This window comes from Schistocerca serialis, chromosome 8 (assembly GCF_023864345.2).
Source record: "Schistocerca serialis cubense isolate TAMUIC-IGC-003099 chromosome 8, iqSchSeri2.2, whole genome shotgun sequence".
Lineage (NCBI taxonomy): Eukaryota > Metazoa > Arthropoda > Insecta > Orthoptera > Acrididae > Schistocerca > Schistocerca serialis.
The window spans coordinates 203482666-203500844 of NC_064645.1; the positions used below are offsets into that span (position 1 = coordinate 203482666).

The window sequence follows — 18179 nt, forward strand, 5'->3', positions numbered from 1 at the left end:
CATCAGCAGGCGCCGGCCGGAGTGGCCATGCGGTTCTAGGCGCTACAGTCTGGAGCCGAGCGACCGCTACAGTCGCAGGTTCGAATCCTACCTCGGTCGCCGGCCGCGGTGGTCTCGCGGTTCTAGGCGCGCAGTCCGGAACCGCGCGACTGCTACGGTCGCAGGTTCGAATCCTGCCTCGGGCATGGATGTGTGTGATGTCCTTAGGTTAGTTCTAGGGGACTGATGACCACAGCTGTTAAGTCCCATAGTGCTCAGAGCCATTTGAACCTGCCTCGGTCATGGATGTGTGTGATGTCCTTAGGTTAGTTAGGTTTAATTAGTTCTAAGTTCTAGGCGACTGATGACCTCAGAAGTTAAGTCGCATAGTGCTCAGAGCCATTTGAACCATATGAGCCATCAGCAAGCAAGGTTATGCTGACTCTTTTTTGGGACGAAAAAGGCGTCATTTTGGAGCATTACATGCCTAGAGGGACCACTGTCACCAGTGGATCATATACAGATCTCCTAAAAAATCATCTGCGGTCTGCAATCAAATCAAAGCGACGTAGATTGCTGTCAGCAGGTGTCCTTTTGTAACATGACAATGGCAATGCAAGGCCCCACACTACTCGTATGACAATTGCAACAATCACAGACCTGCATTTTGAGTGTCTTCCTCATCCACCATACTCACCAGACCTTGCCGCAAGTGATTCCCATATGTTTGGACCACTCAAAGCCGCAATGGGAGGAAAGAAGTTCCGTTCTGATGAAGAGGTACGCCAGGAGGTGCACGAGTGGTTGCCCGGACTACCAAAAGAATGTTTTTCTAAAGGAATTTATGCACTTTGTAAGCGCAGGAAGACTTTCATTGAGCGTGGAGGAGATTATGTTGGAAAGTGATACAGCTTTGTACCACTTCTGCGCAATAAATAATATTTAAATAACATTTAAGATTTCCATTTGACTCACCCTTGTAATAAACAGTTTTGGCACTTCCAGGTCCACAATATTTGCGGTGCAAGTGTTATGTACACCAATGACCATTAAAATTGTTACACCACGAAGATGACGTGCTACAGATGCGAAATTTAACCGACAGGAAGAAGATGCTATGATATGCAAATGATTAGCTTCTCAGCGCATTCACACAAGGCTGGCGCCGGTGGCGACACCTACAACATGCTGATATGAGGATAGTTTCCAACCGATTTCTCATACACAAACAGCAGTTGACCGGTGTTGCCTGGTGAAACGTTGTTGTGGTGCCTCGTCTAGGGAGGAGATATGCGTACCATCACGTTTCCGACTTTGATGAAGGTCGGATTGTAGCCTATCGCGATTGCGGTTTATCGTATCGCGACATTGTTGCTCGCGTTGGTCGAGATCCAATGACTGTTAGCAGAATATGGAATCGGTGGGTTCAGGAGGGTAATATGGAACGCCGTGCTGGATCCCAACGGCCAACTATCACTAGCAGTCGAGATGACAGACATGTTATCCGCATGGCTGTAACGGATCGTGCAGCCACGTTTCGATCTCTGAGTCAACAGCTAGGGACGTTTGCAAGACAACAACCATCTGCACGAACAGTTCGACGACGTTTGCAGCAGCATGGACTATCAGCTCGTAGACCATGGCTGCCGTTACCCTTGACGCTGCATCACGGACAGGAGCGCCTGCGATGGTGTTCTCAACGACGAACCTGGGTGCACGAATGGCAAAACGTTATTTTTTCGGCTGAATCCAGGTTCTGTTTACAGCATTATGATGATCCGTGTTTGGTGACATCGCGGTGAACGCACATTGGAAGGGTGTATTCGTCATCGCCATACTGGCGTATCACCTGGCGGTATGGTATGGGGTGCCATTGGTTACACGTCTCGGTCACCTCTTGTTCGCATTGACGGCACTTTGAACAGTGGACCTTACATTTCAGATGTGTTACGACCCGTCTCTCTACCCTTCGTTCGATCCCTGCGAAACCCTACACTTCAGCAGGATACTGCACGATCGCATGTTGCAGGTCTTGTACGTGCCTTTCGGGAGACAGAAAATGTTCGACTGCTGCCCTGGCCAGCACATTCTCCAGATCTCTCACCAACTGAAAACGTCTGGTCAATGGTGGACGAGCAACTGGCTCGTCACAATACGCCAGTCACTACTATTGATGAACTGTGGTATCGTGTTGAAGCTGCATGGGCAGCTGTAGCTGTACACGTAATCAAAGCTCTGACTCAATGCCCAGGCGTATGAAGGCCGTTATTACGGCCAGAGGTGGTTGTCCTGGGTACTGATTTCTCAGGATCTATGCAACCAAATTGCGTGAAAACGTAATCACATGTCAGTTCTAGTATAATATATTTGTCCAATGACTACCCGTTTATCATCTGCATTTCTTCTTGGTGTAGCAATTTTAATGGCCAGTAGTGTAGTTTTGACACTAGCACAGCAGAGATGAGGATGGAGATGGCATAATTGTATAGATCAGCAGTCGCCACACGCTGGCTGTGACGGAGGTCCCGGCCGCCAGCAGTGGGGACGGAGGCAGCCGTTCCTCTGCCGCCGCTCCCCCGCAGGTGGGGCACGGGTGCACCCGACCCGGCTGTCAGCGGGCGCGCGCGCCCCCCGTGTAGCGGCAGCCCCTCACACGTGGCCGGCATACCGCCAGCAGACTCGTCCCCTGGCCCTGTAGCGCCGGCTGCGCCGCCTGTCCAGTCGTGTCGTGTCGCCACGCGTCTGGGGATCTGCGGCACCGACACACAAAAAACAAACGCTGTGGCGAAATCTCTGCTGCTGGCGGCGTGTGCACAAGCGAGCACATTATTCCGTTTCCACAACAAATATTAGCGACTACTGATACTCAACATCACACACTAGAGGCAATCAGTATGCATCACTATGTCAACAATGGTCACCGTCTTTCCTGTGATGAACAGCTGAATTGCTACCCGTCGTACAATCATTCAAATTAGCCAAAAGCACAGAAACATTGCGCGTAAAATTTTTTAAAATTAAGTGTGTTTCATAATTTCACTCGAACCAGGCATTCAGCCATAGGGGATTACAGTGATGGCTTTTTAATGACTGTTTTCAGCCTCTTGTCACACAAATGTACATAAATAAAAAGATAAATATTCGTTTTTGTTCAAAATTGTAAATTTCCGAAAGTTCTTCACCCATTACGTTGAAATTTTGACACAACGTTGCGCGTGTTTTTATGTACCTACCAAATCGCCACCTCTTGAACGTATATATAGGGAAACACTGCTAGCAAAAATTTTGGAAAGCTCTTGACCGATTTACTTCAGCACAATTTTCTAATCAACTTTCGGACACAGACACGAACTATACTTTGGGGTGACAAAAGTCATGGGATTCCTGCAAATATCTTGTCAGACCTCCCCATACATATTTAACGCCCGTCTACGTACACAAGTAACAAAAACACCACCAGTTGTCATAAAAGATGCTCTTCCGCTCTGGCTACAGTTGGATCAATCGGAACCGACTGACCGCCATGTCCTCCTCAGACAATGGCGTCACTTGGATGCGGTACGCAGGGGGGTGCACACTATTCTCATGGCCATTGTCAGCTGTGCAGACCCTGGAGCCACTACTTCTCATTCAAGTAGCTCTTCAGTTGGCATTACGAGGATAACTGCACCTCCTACCATGGAAAAATCTCTAGCAGTACCAGGAATTTAGCCCGGGTCATCTACGCTGACCCCTCATCTACGGCCACGGACTCAAGCGGTCATAACTGTACACTTAACAGCCGGTATGAAACAAGCGGCTATTTAGTGTACAGTTTAGTCCGCCGGTGAGCGGTTCGCTACTAGCGCATCAGATTACGTGTCGCTAAAAAGTCTAAGGCGGTTGTAATTCAATTTGTATGACTTGGGGCTGAAAAATACTTTAAAGAATTCTTTTACAATACACCGGGAAAAATTAGAATGTAATTTCCCGTCCGCATTAATATTATTGGAGACAGTTTCTGCAATTTGCTGTATACCTTTCGAGATATTAAAAATAAGGAAACTTCACTTCTGAATGAGGGTACACTCCATACAGATACCTTCAGATAAGACTCCTTAACATTTAAATTTTTATTTGGTCTTAAGAAATTTCCCCTCTTCATAAATAGTCAGCACAAAGAATAGTTAACTTCTAAATGACAGAGCTGCTGGTACGTAATCAGCACTAAACCGAGATGTGTTTTCCCAGGCGCTGACGTTAAGAAGCACTTAGGTCCCTAAAGAGACTGCTGCAAGCGAAGTTCTGTCAATGCATTTTAGTTTCGTTAATGTTTGTCGCCATACTCTTCGGGCCCTTCCAGGGCTATTGTACCTTTCGCAGGTTTGTTGGGTGCCCTACTTGCATTTGTGAGTTCCTGGGACGTCGGTATTCCAAACAGGGTGAGAGAATATTGTGAGCGGTGAACGGACGGTATTGAGGCAGAGGCTTTCAGGCCAAGAAGCATTCCCAGCTGTTTCTGCTAGCCTACGTTCCTGCATGAAGTTAGGCTAACTGGACAACAAGACGGACCTTGGAACCCAGCTTCTTCCGTTGCTCTGTGTACAAGGTGAACGAGAACTCCACCGACAACCTTTCAGAGGTGTTCAGCGATACCTTCTGACTATTTTGGTATAAGGAAACCACGGTCTTCGTCGAGTAGTTACACAGCTAACGCATTTCGTTTCTTTTTGCCCCCAACTAGCTCTGCATCTTCATTGCACTGAAAGTAGTACGCAACAGACAAATGTCAACCTTAAGAGCCATATGTCTTGTTTGGAAACAAACTTGTTCCACTGAATCACGGTGCCTAGCGGTTCTAGGCGCTCAGTCCGGAACCGCGCGACTGCTGCGGTCGCAGGTTCGAATCCTGTCTCGGGCATGGATGTGTGTGATGTCCTTAGGTTTAAGTAGTTCTAAGTTCTAGGGGACTGATGACCACAGCTGTTAAGTCCCATAGTGCTCAGAGCCATTTTTTTTTCTTCACACAATAATGCCAACTTTACTCATCAGCCTCAAGTTTGCATTTAGTACTCCTATGTTCTATTTCGATTTCGGTATTGATTTTCCGGCATGTTAGTTGTACGTATCTGTTCTGTGTTGTAGCTTTCGGTGGTTGCATATTACAGGCTTATTCACTGCTGTGATGGCATTTTCACAGAAACAGAAAAACACTCTAAGACATAAAAAAAAACACGCGAAAAAGGAAATCAAATAAATTGCTGAAATACACTAACGAAAAACGATGCACCACGAAGGAACTATCCGAATGGGACGGAAATCGGTAGATATGATATACACCTACAGACAAACAAATGATTAGAGTTTTAGAAAAGTGGGATCAGTTATTCAAGAGAAAGAGCTTCACATATTGAGCAAGTTAATAAAGCCTTATGCGAGCAGTTACTCCGTTTGGCATTGGGAGTTGTTGGGTGTCCTCCTGAGAAATATAATGCCAAATTCTGTCGAACTGGCACGTTAGATCCTCAGAATACCCAGCTAGTTTGAGGGACTTGCTCATAATGCTCCAAACGTTCCAAATTAGGGAGAGGTCCGGCAACCTTACTCGCCAACGAAGTGTTTCGCATGTACGAAGACATGCAATACGAAACCTATCCATGTGTGGGCGGGCATTATTTTGCTGAAGTGTGAGCCAAGGATGGCTTGCCATGAAGGGCAACAAAATGGGGCTATAAGGGTGTCGTGGATGACAAACAAACTGGTCCTGCTGTGAGAAGAAATGACACGCCGCAACATCACTTCTGTCTGTCGGGCCGTACGGCACGCAATATTCAGGCTGATATCCCACCGTCCGAGGCGTCTCCATACACATCTTCGGCCTTGAATCTCGTCGACTGGAGTAGAATTGTCTTTAGTGATGAGTTCTGCTTCCATCTGAGCCCCAATGATATCACATACTCAATCAAGTTTCCTCCCATGTGCTTCATTTATTTCATCAGGGGTGTATCATACTACTGTATAGGACCGAGTACCTCGAAAAACGGCACTTCAGTGGCTCAACCAACGCAGAAATTAGACAGTAGTAGACTAGAGGTCTGTCGCACGAAAAATCGTGATTGTCTCTCTTTTCAAATGACAGTGCGACGAGTGTACCAATGTGCCAATGAAACTTTCAACCGGTAGCGTGTGAATCCTGTAGTTCAGGTCGGAGACTTTCTATGAAGGTTTTCGTATCATAACTAGTAATTAAAGATTCAGGATGCCGTGAAAAGGAACCAAATTGTTTATTTCAAACTCTGGGTGACCAGATATTCCTTTTTCTCCCACAACTTCCTGATGACTATGCTGTGGACATTCCCGTTTTCCAGGATGACCTCGAGCGACCCGCTAAATCACCCGATCTTTACCCGACAGAAAATGGCAAGGTCTCTTTGGATTGGCAGTTGAAACGTAGCAACCACCACCAATTTTGTTGCTCTAAGGATTCAAACCATCAATGAGTGGTTTCAGCTTGATGTGACGTACCTAAAGAAATCTTTGGACTCTCTTCCTCGCCAAATTAGGCCATTATCAAGGCTGGACGCAGTGCTACACGGTGTTACCGTGGTGTGTCCCACTGTGATTTTTCGTGTGGTGTGCCAAGTTAACGAAGTTCAGCTGCAGACACTCACCTGACTCTGCTTTGTCTAGTAGTCCCAGACCGACACTGCGCCCACACACACCGCACGCATTCCGCTGTAAGCGGATCCTGCGCAAACAGCGGCTGCAGCCGCGGAACAAAAGAGCGCTGGCGGCGCCGGCGGCGCGTGTGACGTCAGCGGCGGAAGGCCGTGTTGTCCCAAGGCGTGCCCGCGGAGCGTGTTTCTGCAGCATTAACGAGATGATAGCCCGCCATAAGCTGAATTAAGTTTTGGCTCCAGTTTCGGCCTCCGCGAGGGGGAATACGCTCCTCTGCACACCGTCGAGGTTCACTAATGGATACTGAGACAACACACACTGACGCAGAAAGCGACAAAATAGACGGTGTCTCGTTTAAGCAATGCTGTTCTCCCTTCACGTTCCTTCGACAGACACGTGGCATGGCACATTTACTTCAAGTTTCTCGGTTCTGTTTCACGACTACTTCAAACATAAAAAAGAGTGAACTCGAACTCCACCGACAAAACTTCGGAGATTACCCATTATTTTCTAAGAATTTTGGTATAAGGTCCCAAGGTCTCCAGTGGCTCGTTACAGAGCCATGATGCAATTGTTATTTAAAAACGCACAACACAAAATACAGAGTAATGCAACAAACCTCAGAAAAAAATGGCTCTGACCACTATGGGATTTAACTTCTGAGGTCATCAGTCCCCTAGAACTTAGAACTACTTAAACCTAACTAACCTAAGGACCACACACATCCATGCCCGAGGCAGGATTAGAACCTGCAACCGTAGCGGTCGCGCGGTTTCAGACTGTAGCGCCTAGAACCGCTCGGCCACCTCGGCCGGCACAAACCTCCGACGCAAAGGTTCTATGAGGTGGTTGCCATCACTGCAGAAGTTGCTGAGCATAGCATCCTTGCTCCGCTCTTTCATTTTGTGAATCCATGTACGACTTACATATCAGCCAACTCTTTATCAGTAAACTAATCCATACTACTGGGCATCACTGTTAACGTACATCTGATACTGTCGGAAAAACAAACCCGCGACAGAACCGAGCAGTACTGAAAGCGAACTTGAGGTCGAATAGTATTAAAGTGAGCATTACCGTTGACAACTATAAGTAAGTGAGTAAATGCAACAAGTTTGTATCCAAACAACACACATAGTGCTTACGTTCGCCAGCTACACTGTTACAAACATACTCTCAGCGGGCTAAAATTACAGACATGAATGGGGATAGGAAATCAAACTGTGCGGCTGGTCCCGGCGGAGGTTCGAGTCCTCCATCGGGCATGGGTGTGTGTGTGTTCGTCCTTAGGATAATTTAGGTTAAATAGTCTGTAAGCTTAGGGACGGATGACCTTAGCAGTTAAGTCCCATAAGATTTCACACGCATTTGAACATTTTGAACAAATCAAAAGAAATGCAATTACTGCGTAACAAGCAGCGGAGACTATGGGTACGTTATTCTATATTACTCAGAAAATATTCCTGAACAAACTCTGAAATTTTTTCGATGGAGGCCAGTTTATCTCTGTGTGTTGATGTTAATCATACAATGATTCCATCTTCCCTTTGGTTACAAATAAAGTAACATGATACCTTGCAGCGATGCATCAAAACACAGTATTTTCGTATAAAATTCAAATATGTCATAACCAAAGTTATTGAGGTCGAGAAATTCCAAAGTTGAAAATTTGATAATTTTTTCATAGTGTGGAGCCACAGTCATAATAGATTTCTTTAAAGTCAGTACCGCCATTAGACTGTTGTTTATTTACAGTGTTACACTTACACTTGCACAATCATGATTTCGGCTTCAAAGTGCCATTATCAAGTCTTTTAAGTGATATAAATTACCATCTTAGGTAATTTGTAACACTTAAGGTTTCATTGAATAAATTTCTGCGCTGATAGATAGAACACCGCGCTTAGTGCACGTCCACCGCGGAGCTCCGAGCCCACAGCAGCAAGTTACGACACCTGAAGATGGGCATATAAGAGCCCGAAACCGGTCGTGTGATAATAAAAAGAACTTTACAACTTAAGCGGTATTTTCAACCCCTGGTATTAAAATATTGCAATAGATATTCAGGTTGAGAAGTTTGAAATATTACGTTTCATTCAACCCATGAACAAGAGACAGGCGAAATCACAACATAGCCGAAGTCTTGAGACTGGAAAGATTTTCTATGGCTGTGTAAATGACTACATGTCTCACCGTTTCCATTAGAACCATTTCACGACAGCTGCAAGTCTCGTAGTGTATTCTCGTCAGCTCATTCTGTTCTTTCCGTAGACTTTTACACGATTCCATAGGAGACAGCAAGGTGTACTGAAAATCATGACGGGACCTAACAGTGTGTCAGAATAATGTTCTAAGGCGATTCCTGATTAAGGTAATGAACTACTCTGTACATTAGTTGCACAGAAGGTAACGACAAACACGTCCGAAACTTACTGGAATATGGCAGTTACTCTGCAACAGAAGTCGTGGTTTAGGCGTCTATTACGGCCAGTTCAAGAATATCATTGGTTGGTTGGTTGGTTGTTTTGGGGGAAGAGACCAAACTACGAGGTCATCGGTCTCATCGGATTAGGGAAGGACGGAGAAGGAATTCGGTCGTGCCCTTTCGAAGGAACCATCCCGGCATTTGCCTGGAGCGATTTAGGGAAATCACGGAAAGCCTAAATCAGGATGGCCGGACGCGGGATTGAACCGTCGTCCTCCCAAATGCAAGTCCAGTGTGCTAACCACTGCTCCACCTCGCTCGGTAAGAATATCATTGGTTATCAAAACGGTCATAAAACGGAAAATTATTGCACCAGGCAGTGGACCGATACATTCAACATCTGCACAGTGAATTCAGCAATTATGTCATATTTAAGGACGACGCCAGTATTCACCATATAACAAGCATCATCATTTTCGGGCCAATAAAGAGTCAGTATATCGTTGTAATGACGAGAACATCATTTTGCGATGTATAAAATTCTCAGAGCTGGTCTGCAATAGTTGCCATCTCGAACTCTCTGGACCTTAATATCGCACTGGGGAGGCTTGGCAAAATATACATAGACAGACAGCCTCAAAGAGAAGATTAATGTAATTTGTCTTCCCGTCGACATCAGTGTCATTAGGAAGCTCGAATACGACAACAGTAGGGCCGCACTACCTAGTTAAAAGTACAATGTTCGCATATACCTGAAGTTATCCGTAGACGAATAACGAAACAAACACCCTCATGATGGGGCAGGGATTGATTTCAACTACTTCTCAGTGCCGTCCCAGTGTTGTAATCGCTATTGTGCCACCTTACCTAGTTAGTACTGCATAGAATGGTCGGAGGTAGTCGTCCGTCCTGAATCAATAGCCGTGTATAACAATGCCGCCGTTTTCCGAAACTCAGTGCGAACCGGCATTGCACATAGCTCACTCGGCAACGTGCACCTCACGCTCAGCAGTGGAAACAGATCCCTCGACTGCTTGGAGAGAAGGCAATTGTGAGAGACAGGAAGCGAGGAACAAGTGGATTGCATTCTAGGGCCCGGGGCGCAACTTTGTGAGGGGGCTTTCGCTCCGGCGAGAAGCTGCGACTGTGGGGAGAAGAGACGCCAGCTAGCAAGTGCACCTGCTGCGTATACAACCCGCGGCGCGCTGTATACGAGAACAGGGTATCTAACACCTTGCAAGCTTTACCACAGCGTACAAAAGAGTTCTTTCGTCGAACTGCAATTAACACAACCGATTTTTTTTGTTTATTGACTAATATTTGACCACGCACGGTCCAGTTTCAGCTGAACTTTGTTTCCATAGCATCTCATTGTCTAGCAGTGTACTTACGATTTAACGCCACCCGGTTGTGCGTGCATCAGTACCCTTAGTCATTTACTATATATTTCTTCTTTGGCCTCACGAATATCACACTTTTCTGCAGGAGAAAAAAATCTGATATAATCTCCCTACAGGGAAACAGCTAGAAATTCTAATCATTAGACTACACAGTTGGACATTTCCAAAGCTGTGATCCGTTTCTGTCACATTTAGTATCAGTTGTACTGAAATACTGTATGCCCAAGTGTTATCTATGACACGGAAAAATTTTACGTCGTACATGTTACCGCTGAAAGCTACAACTATTTTAGCGAGAAAGCTCCTTGACTGTAAAATAGTCGCACTACATGCGAAGGTTACACATAAATACGAAACTTCATTTTCAGGGTTAATGCAATTATGCGTGAAAACAGTGAGAATTCAGTTCACTGCACATAGTAAAAGTAACTTGAAAGGTAAAGTACCTCTGCTAGTGTGTAACAACAAACAGTAGGCAAAGCTAATGATGCTGCTTGGAAGTACTGTCGCAGCATTCGTTATACGTTCACAAGTATTTTCCATTCTCTTCTTCTACTATAATCCGTTCACAATATTCTCAAAGTCAGTTATGGCATATCAACATTTTCTGCATAGCAGAGATGAGATTCCACATTTCACAGCATAATCACTGTCCAAAATTCCATTACATTTGGGTTTCAGGTAAAGATAGTGTAACACAATGACATACATTCAACAATACGCATCATAGATTCTTTTGTGGTTTTTAGAATTGCCTGTAATATACACTGTCAGTTATATTCTTCAATGAAGATGGGTTTCAAATATTTCCTGAGACACTTTTTGTGAAACTAGGAGCGTCTTTATCCAGGCTATACTGATTTCATCTGATGAAACTTCTTCGCTATTGCGTAAGCGTCAGATTAAGACAAAGGTAAATATAATATTTGTTTGATCCGTGCTATCTCCGTGTGCCAAAATAATTAATTGCGTGATCATTGATAACTTCGATATCTAAAAATATGGTAGGATGCAGTCTAGATTGCGTTTTATTTTATTAGAACAGATAACATATTATATTCTTCGGCAGTTATCAATTTTACAAGAGGGAAATAAAAAAATAAAGGTATTTTGGAATTTGTATGCTACACAAATGACTTACAACCTGAAAAATAAGCGAGCGCATTAGCTTATAAGGAAGCGCAAGCGCATTAGCTTATAAGGAAGCGACAAAGAGTACTAGCCGCTAACGGAACTGATTAAGGGAATAATTTATACTTGAAACAATGGAAGAAAGTTATAAAACTTGGCGCTAGTGGAGCTGGATTTTATTTTAATCACCCTCAGTAAATATTTTCTTATAAAAGACGTGTCACCACCTTTTCGACATGGGCACTGCCGACTGGCTGCCGTGTCATCGTTTGCCAACGGTGTCATTTGGATTCGGCATGGAAGTGCATGGGATCAGACGTTGTTGGGTTTCCATAGTTTGGAGCAGATATTTCTCATTCAAGAAGCTCTTCAGTTGGTCTAACGATATGACTGCATCTCATTCCAGTCCTCACACCAACGAAAATTCCTAGCACTACCGAGACATTATCCAAGGTCCTCCACACGGCAGTCAAGCATGCAGGCCACTCATCCATGCGATGGTCCTTTCGCTAGTTGTACTGTCTTTCGTGCTGTGTGAGACTTCTTTCTTATTAAGTCACTAGGTGTTAACATACCGACGACGGTTCAAACCCGCGTCCACCCATCCTGATCTAGGTTTTCCGTAATTTCCCAAAATGTCTTAAGGCGGGATAGTTCCTCCGAAACTGCAGGACTGATTTCCTTCTCCATCCATCCCTAATCCGAGCTTGTGCTCCGACTCTAATGGTCTAGTTGTCGAAGAGACATTAAACACTAATCTCTTCTTCCTCGTTTTAACATACAGCAGTTACTTTTCGGATAAGAAAATGGATTCAGCTGCTGCTGTTAACATTTTTTTTTTAACTTACAATATTTCAGCTCCGTAGGAATGAAACTGCCATTACGCATGGAGTCATATTTGACCAGAAATTTCCAACCTTCAAGCTCGGACATTACGTGCTTTGTTAGAATAGTATCTGGTGCAAAATACTGCATATGACAGTATGCAGGTAATATGTTTGTCATATTGCCAAATATATGAATAACTAATAATATCTACCTCATTCCCCTTAAGTAATTAGGTGCGACTAATCGCAGCAACAACACTCAAACGCTGAATCATCTGACGCCAAATAATGAAACGGAAATTAAAAGCTAGTACTTTCGAATTCTATGAACAGTCTCCACGTACCTTTTACTATAGATGTAAGTCTTAAAGTAATTCGATCATTGATTATTTACTGCACTTGACTCAGTTCATTTGCAAATACTGATTCTCGAAGTAATATAAGCCCTTTCTTCTCTGTTCGTCTCTATAAATCAATTTCAGTTATAACGCGGAAAACCATAAGTGGTTACATTTTTTCAGTAAACGTCACTCGTACGATAAAACAATATTCTCTCTTTTTCTGCGCATATAAATATTTGGAATACTTCATGCTTTGCAATATGTCTGTCCTTTGCGCCTCCGTCGTTGATGAAAGTTCTTTCGGCAGTTATAAGAATTATAGCTTGTATAAAGCAACCAGCCACAAGTATGGTATAAAAAGATCATTCAATCAAATCATTGCCAGTTTCGGAATTTTTTTTTAATCCGTCGTCAGATGACTCTTATAAGCTTCCATGCTGAGGCTTCACTTTGTCGGTGGTTGTATTTTCGCTATAATTCTAATACAGACACGTTTCTAATAAAGTCTGTTTTCGACAAGTTAAAATATTTCGGCAAATTTAATACTAATATTAACATGAGTATTTCCGAGTATAGATTTAGCGAACTATTTAGTGTTACAAATGGGACAGTAAGTCTGTTATGCTTTCACTGACGAAAAGGTTATCAAACAATAATATGTAAGCAGATAAAAGTAACATTTGGTACAGCATAAAATTCTTTAATCCCTCTTTATGTTCACAGGTAACCTTATCAGCTTCTATCTTGCTATTGCAGTTTTATAGAGATCAGTGTCATCAAATATTAAAGAACAATATTTAAAGAGAGACATGAACATCAAAAACGAACCAAGAAAAAGAAGTATGGAGCATTGTATCTTCATGGAACAAAATGATAAATCTGAACTTAAGCCGTTGGTTTCTTCTGCATTTACTTTAAACACCGAAACTTCCTCGTAGATTAAAACTATGTGCAAGCCAGGGACTCCAGCCTGCTACCTTTGCCTTTTGCAGGCATGTTTCTACCGGCTGAGTTCTCCATGCAAGACTCCTCATCCGCCGTTACAGCTTTATTGCCACGTACCTGTCCTCCTATCTTTCTAATTCTGCAGGAATTTTCGTGCATACCTTGCGAGACTAGCACTCCTAGAACAAAGGATGCGGTGGAGAAATGCCAGCCGACCGGAGTGGTCGAGCGGTTCTAGGCGCTTCAGTCTGGAACCGCGCGACCGCTATGGTCGCAGGTTCGAATACTGCCTCGGGCATGGATGTGTGTGATGTCCTTAGATTAGTTAGGTTTAAGTAGTTCTAAGTTCTAGCGGACTGATGACCTCAGAAGTTAAGTCCCATAGTGCTCAGAGACATTTCAACCATTTTGGAGAAATGTCCTAGGCACAGCATATGGGATTGTTTTAAGAATTATCTTACGCTCTGCCAGGGAGTATTCGCTGATTTGAAACTTACTATCAGAGTAAACCTTGCATGTTAATGTTATTTTGGGGTTGTGGGGTTTAGTGCCCTACGCTATGTACATACTAGTATGGCTCTAATCATAATTCACATGGATGAGGTGGGAGATTTTTTAAGGGAAAAATATATAAACAGTCGGTAATCTGAGACAATTTGAAATATTTTATGTAAGGGAAACGTGTCCCTCAGTGTTCCAAAATCATATCTATTTTCTAAAAGTTACTGCTACAGTGCACTTGAATGTTATACACGTAACAAAATAGGGGTAAAATGATGTAAATTGCATGTAGCACAGGTCTGCAAAGGAGGAACAGAGGAGTATAATTAAAAGATACACAAATGCCAGTCTAAATTCATTCTTCCTTTAAAATATTGAGTCAGCACACATGTTCTTTCAGTCTGAAGTGCGAGGGGGGAAAAGAAATACAGATGTAATACGAAGTACCTACATTATTTTGATAGAAATGATTTAACTTAAATAAGAGTGACCTGGGAGTATTGAGGCACATGAATTTCTCGCTCTATTGCTCTATGTGGCCCTGTCTCATTGCCATTTTCACATATATAGAGAGACCCATTCTTCAACTTTAAGTAATTTTAGAATAACTGAAACTGAACAGTTTGTGGCTCCTGTGACTAAAGAAATGGAACCAAATGAATAATGTAAATCAGTCCTGCGCGAAATACTTGCAACTCTACTCCTCAACTTTGTTATGTGAACTCGACCAGCTACAACGATACTGCTTTTTTCTCGCTGATGCGATTGAAAGACAGGAATGAAAGAAAATACCAGCGCCATTCTCAAGTATGTTAGTACGCCTGAGCAACCAACAGAGATCAGAGGAAACACATCAAGTAGCGATACGTAAATACGGTAAAGATTTGCGAGATGATGAAAAAGGTGTGAAACAGACTCTGCTTCATAATTTTAAACATCATATATAGTTTTTAACGGGTATAAGTGCAATTTTTTTGTATATGGTATCTTAATACGTGCACACATCAGTGTATTGGCTGTTTTCTTTTTTTTTTTTCTTTTTTCTTTTTTGTGTCGAACAATTTGACTACAGACACGTCACGAACTTTGCGACACGTTTTCTGCATGGTCGTAACTGCATCACTAAGTGGACTACGTCTGTCGGTATATACTAACCAGTTTGCATCCAGGTGTCCACACAACACCTATCCTGCTCTCCAGGGGAAAACAAGCACAGATTTATATTGCGACATGTACTTGGAGTTACTAACCAACCTAAAAAACATACGACTTGTAACAGCCATAATTATTAGTCTCCAGGTGATACAAATACTGATGTAATCTTGTTCAGCACATCACCCTCAGTTACAAATAGAAATATCTGCACTTCTACCCATTACACGCTGTGTAGTGAAAACTAAAACAAAATGATAAACTTCTCGTTCAAATGGCTCTGAGCACTATGGGACTCAACTGCTGTGGTCATAAGTCCCCTAGAACTTAGAACTACTTAAACCAAACTAACCTAAGGACATCACACACATCCACGCCCGAGGCAGGATTCGAACCTGCGACCGTAGCGGTCGTGCGGTTCCAGACTGAAGCGCCTTTAACCGCGCGGCCACTCCGGCCGGCCTATACTTCTGGTGTAATGTTGTCTTAAGCAGCCAACTTCTGACAGTGGCTTGTTATCAACTTGTATACTTGTAAATAGATTGTTGTTACTTCGCTTGACACCCTGAAAAATGTCGGACGTGTAGCAGACATGCCCTGAAGGCGTGCAGAATTAGTTGAATTGGGTGCTGCGCGCTTCCGACGCAGCCAGCGCCGCAGAAGACGTGAGGACGATGTCCCGAAACGAAATGAAACGAAACGGAGCAGAGCGGACGGAGCACGCCCCTGCCATTGTTCTCGCATCCTGTCACCCGGCTCGCCTAACAAAGCCAATCAGAGCCAGCAACAGCCAGGGAGAGGGCGTCTCGGGACAATGTCCAGCCAGAGGCGGACATCACTCGCCCGTGTCAACGAATCTCTGGGAACGGCGAAACGATCACAAAGTTTCATCATTATTTGTCGTCTCACGTCCGTGCGGAGGAAACTTGAAAATACGGCAGCGGTGCCTGACTAATAGCGACGTAACTATGGAATTCTTTTTTGCAGCAGGATAGCGTATCTGTATGAGAGAAATTCATTCATATAACCCTTATGCAGGTCTGCCAAGACAAATTGTAAAAATACATTGACTGTCAGAATATTTTTGTTATGTGAACTTTTCCTTGCACGTGCTCACATGTATTGTTAACACAAACCAATAAGTCTCGCACACGGTTGCTTGTTGCGAAGTCCGTGCGCAGTTGCCTATACCAACTATGTTAATTACTGGCGCTACCGTTGGGCAAATATAAAGAAAATGGAATAGGAATTTTGTTCGTAAATTGCATTTCAATCTTGCAGGAAACATTTCCTTATATAATGTAATCTCTTTTGATCTAGTCGAATAACAACCAGCAACTGTAGCAACCTCTTTGCTTAGACAGTGTGGCAATTTAACCTCTTTTAGAGTCCTTTTTGAGAATGCAAACATGGTCCAAATAGGCTGTATCATTTTTATTATCTGTGGGATCGGCCAATTTCAATATTGGATCAGTTTCTAGCAAGTGTCTTAAGTTTCCAGCTTCATTACATTGTAATTAATTACATTCAACTTTAAGACCCGAATAGTGTCTTCAAGTTGTTTTTCTGGGCATTAAAATTATACACTTTGCGTATCTTGAAGGTACCTTGGTTTTATTATCACCAGTTACGGGATAAGTTCTTGCTTTTCTGATCACACACGTCTTTCAACAAGTACCCGTTAACGGGGGTATCCCACTTGCGTCTTCGCATTTGGGTACAATACTGTACTGTATCAATAGTAGCTAACGAATTCTTTCAGACGTGTTCGGTTTATTTCGTAAAGTATGTCAGGACTGGGCAATTCATTGTTCCAATTTTTCATACTAACGGGAGTGCTGTACACGTCACTTTCGCGATGCCCCAATAAAAAAATCAAGAAGATTCAAATGGTTCAAATGACTCTAAGCAATATGGAACATCTGAAGTCATCAGTCCCCTAGACTTCTAACTACTTAAACCTAACTAACATAAGGACATCACACACATCCATGCCCGAGGCACGATTCGAACCTGCGACCGTAGCGGCAGCGCGGTTTCGGGCTGAAGCGCTTAGAACCGCTCGGCCACAGCGGCCGGCAAGAAGATCTTGGTGTCGAGGTACAAAACCTGCTCTGTTTTGGACCACTTTGTAGCCTCAGATAGAATCTTACATCAAAAATATAATATGCTGGTGTTCCGTTACATATATAACATCACCACTTATGCGCAAGGGAAAGATTCTCTAGCATTCCTGGAAGACCCATCCGTAGAAACCGAAGATACTATCCTCCATAGGAACAATGAACTGTACGTGAAAACGCTGAGCCCTCCACGACTACTCAAAGAATAGTTCACTCTTTCGAGCACAGTACTGCATTACCCAATAATACAGGCGCATCAGGACTAGGCCGATGAGCACAATTTCTGTAATCAACCAACTTAAGCTAGAGCGTATTATGGATCTCAAGAACTAGACCCGAAGAATGGCCTAATCTCTTGTACATTAGCTGTTGCCTGTATCGTCCTAACTCCCAACAGCCGTACCCAGATTCATGCACCGAGCGCCGTTCCTAAACTCCAGAGTGCCAGTTACGGCCATCAATGACAACCTGGTTGAAACTAGGCTTCGATATAACCGCACAATCCCACTCGCCATGTTTCCTCTCATGTCCCATCACCACACAGCGCGCCTCCTATGATTTAGCAAATAATGGAAGTAGAAGGGAGAAATACGCAATTATTTGATGATGAGGGTAGGTTAATGTTAACTGCAGCGTCGGCAAGGAAAGCGGTAGCTATTACACTGTATTCTTATCAAGCAGCCTGGCATCATTGTATA

General features: G+C 43.6%; 1 long non-coding RNA gene across 1 annotated transcript in view; it reads right to left on the bottom strand.

Annotated features, from left to right (window-relative positions):
* Positions 1–2589: 2589 nt before the first annotated feature.
* Positions 2590–18179, bottom strand: part of LOC126416691 (uncharacterized) — a 398529-nt gene continuing 382939 nt past the window's right edge. The window contains exon 3 of the long non-coding RNA XR_007575496.1: positions 2590–2729. This is a non-coding gene — a long non-coding RNA (uncharacterized LOC126416691). The remainder of the gene's footprint in view (positions 2730–18179) is intronic.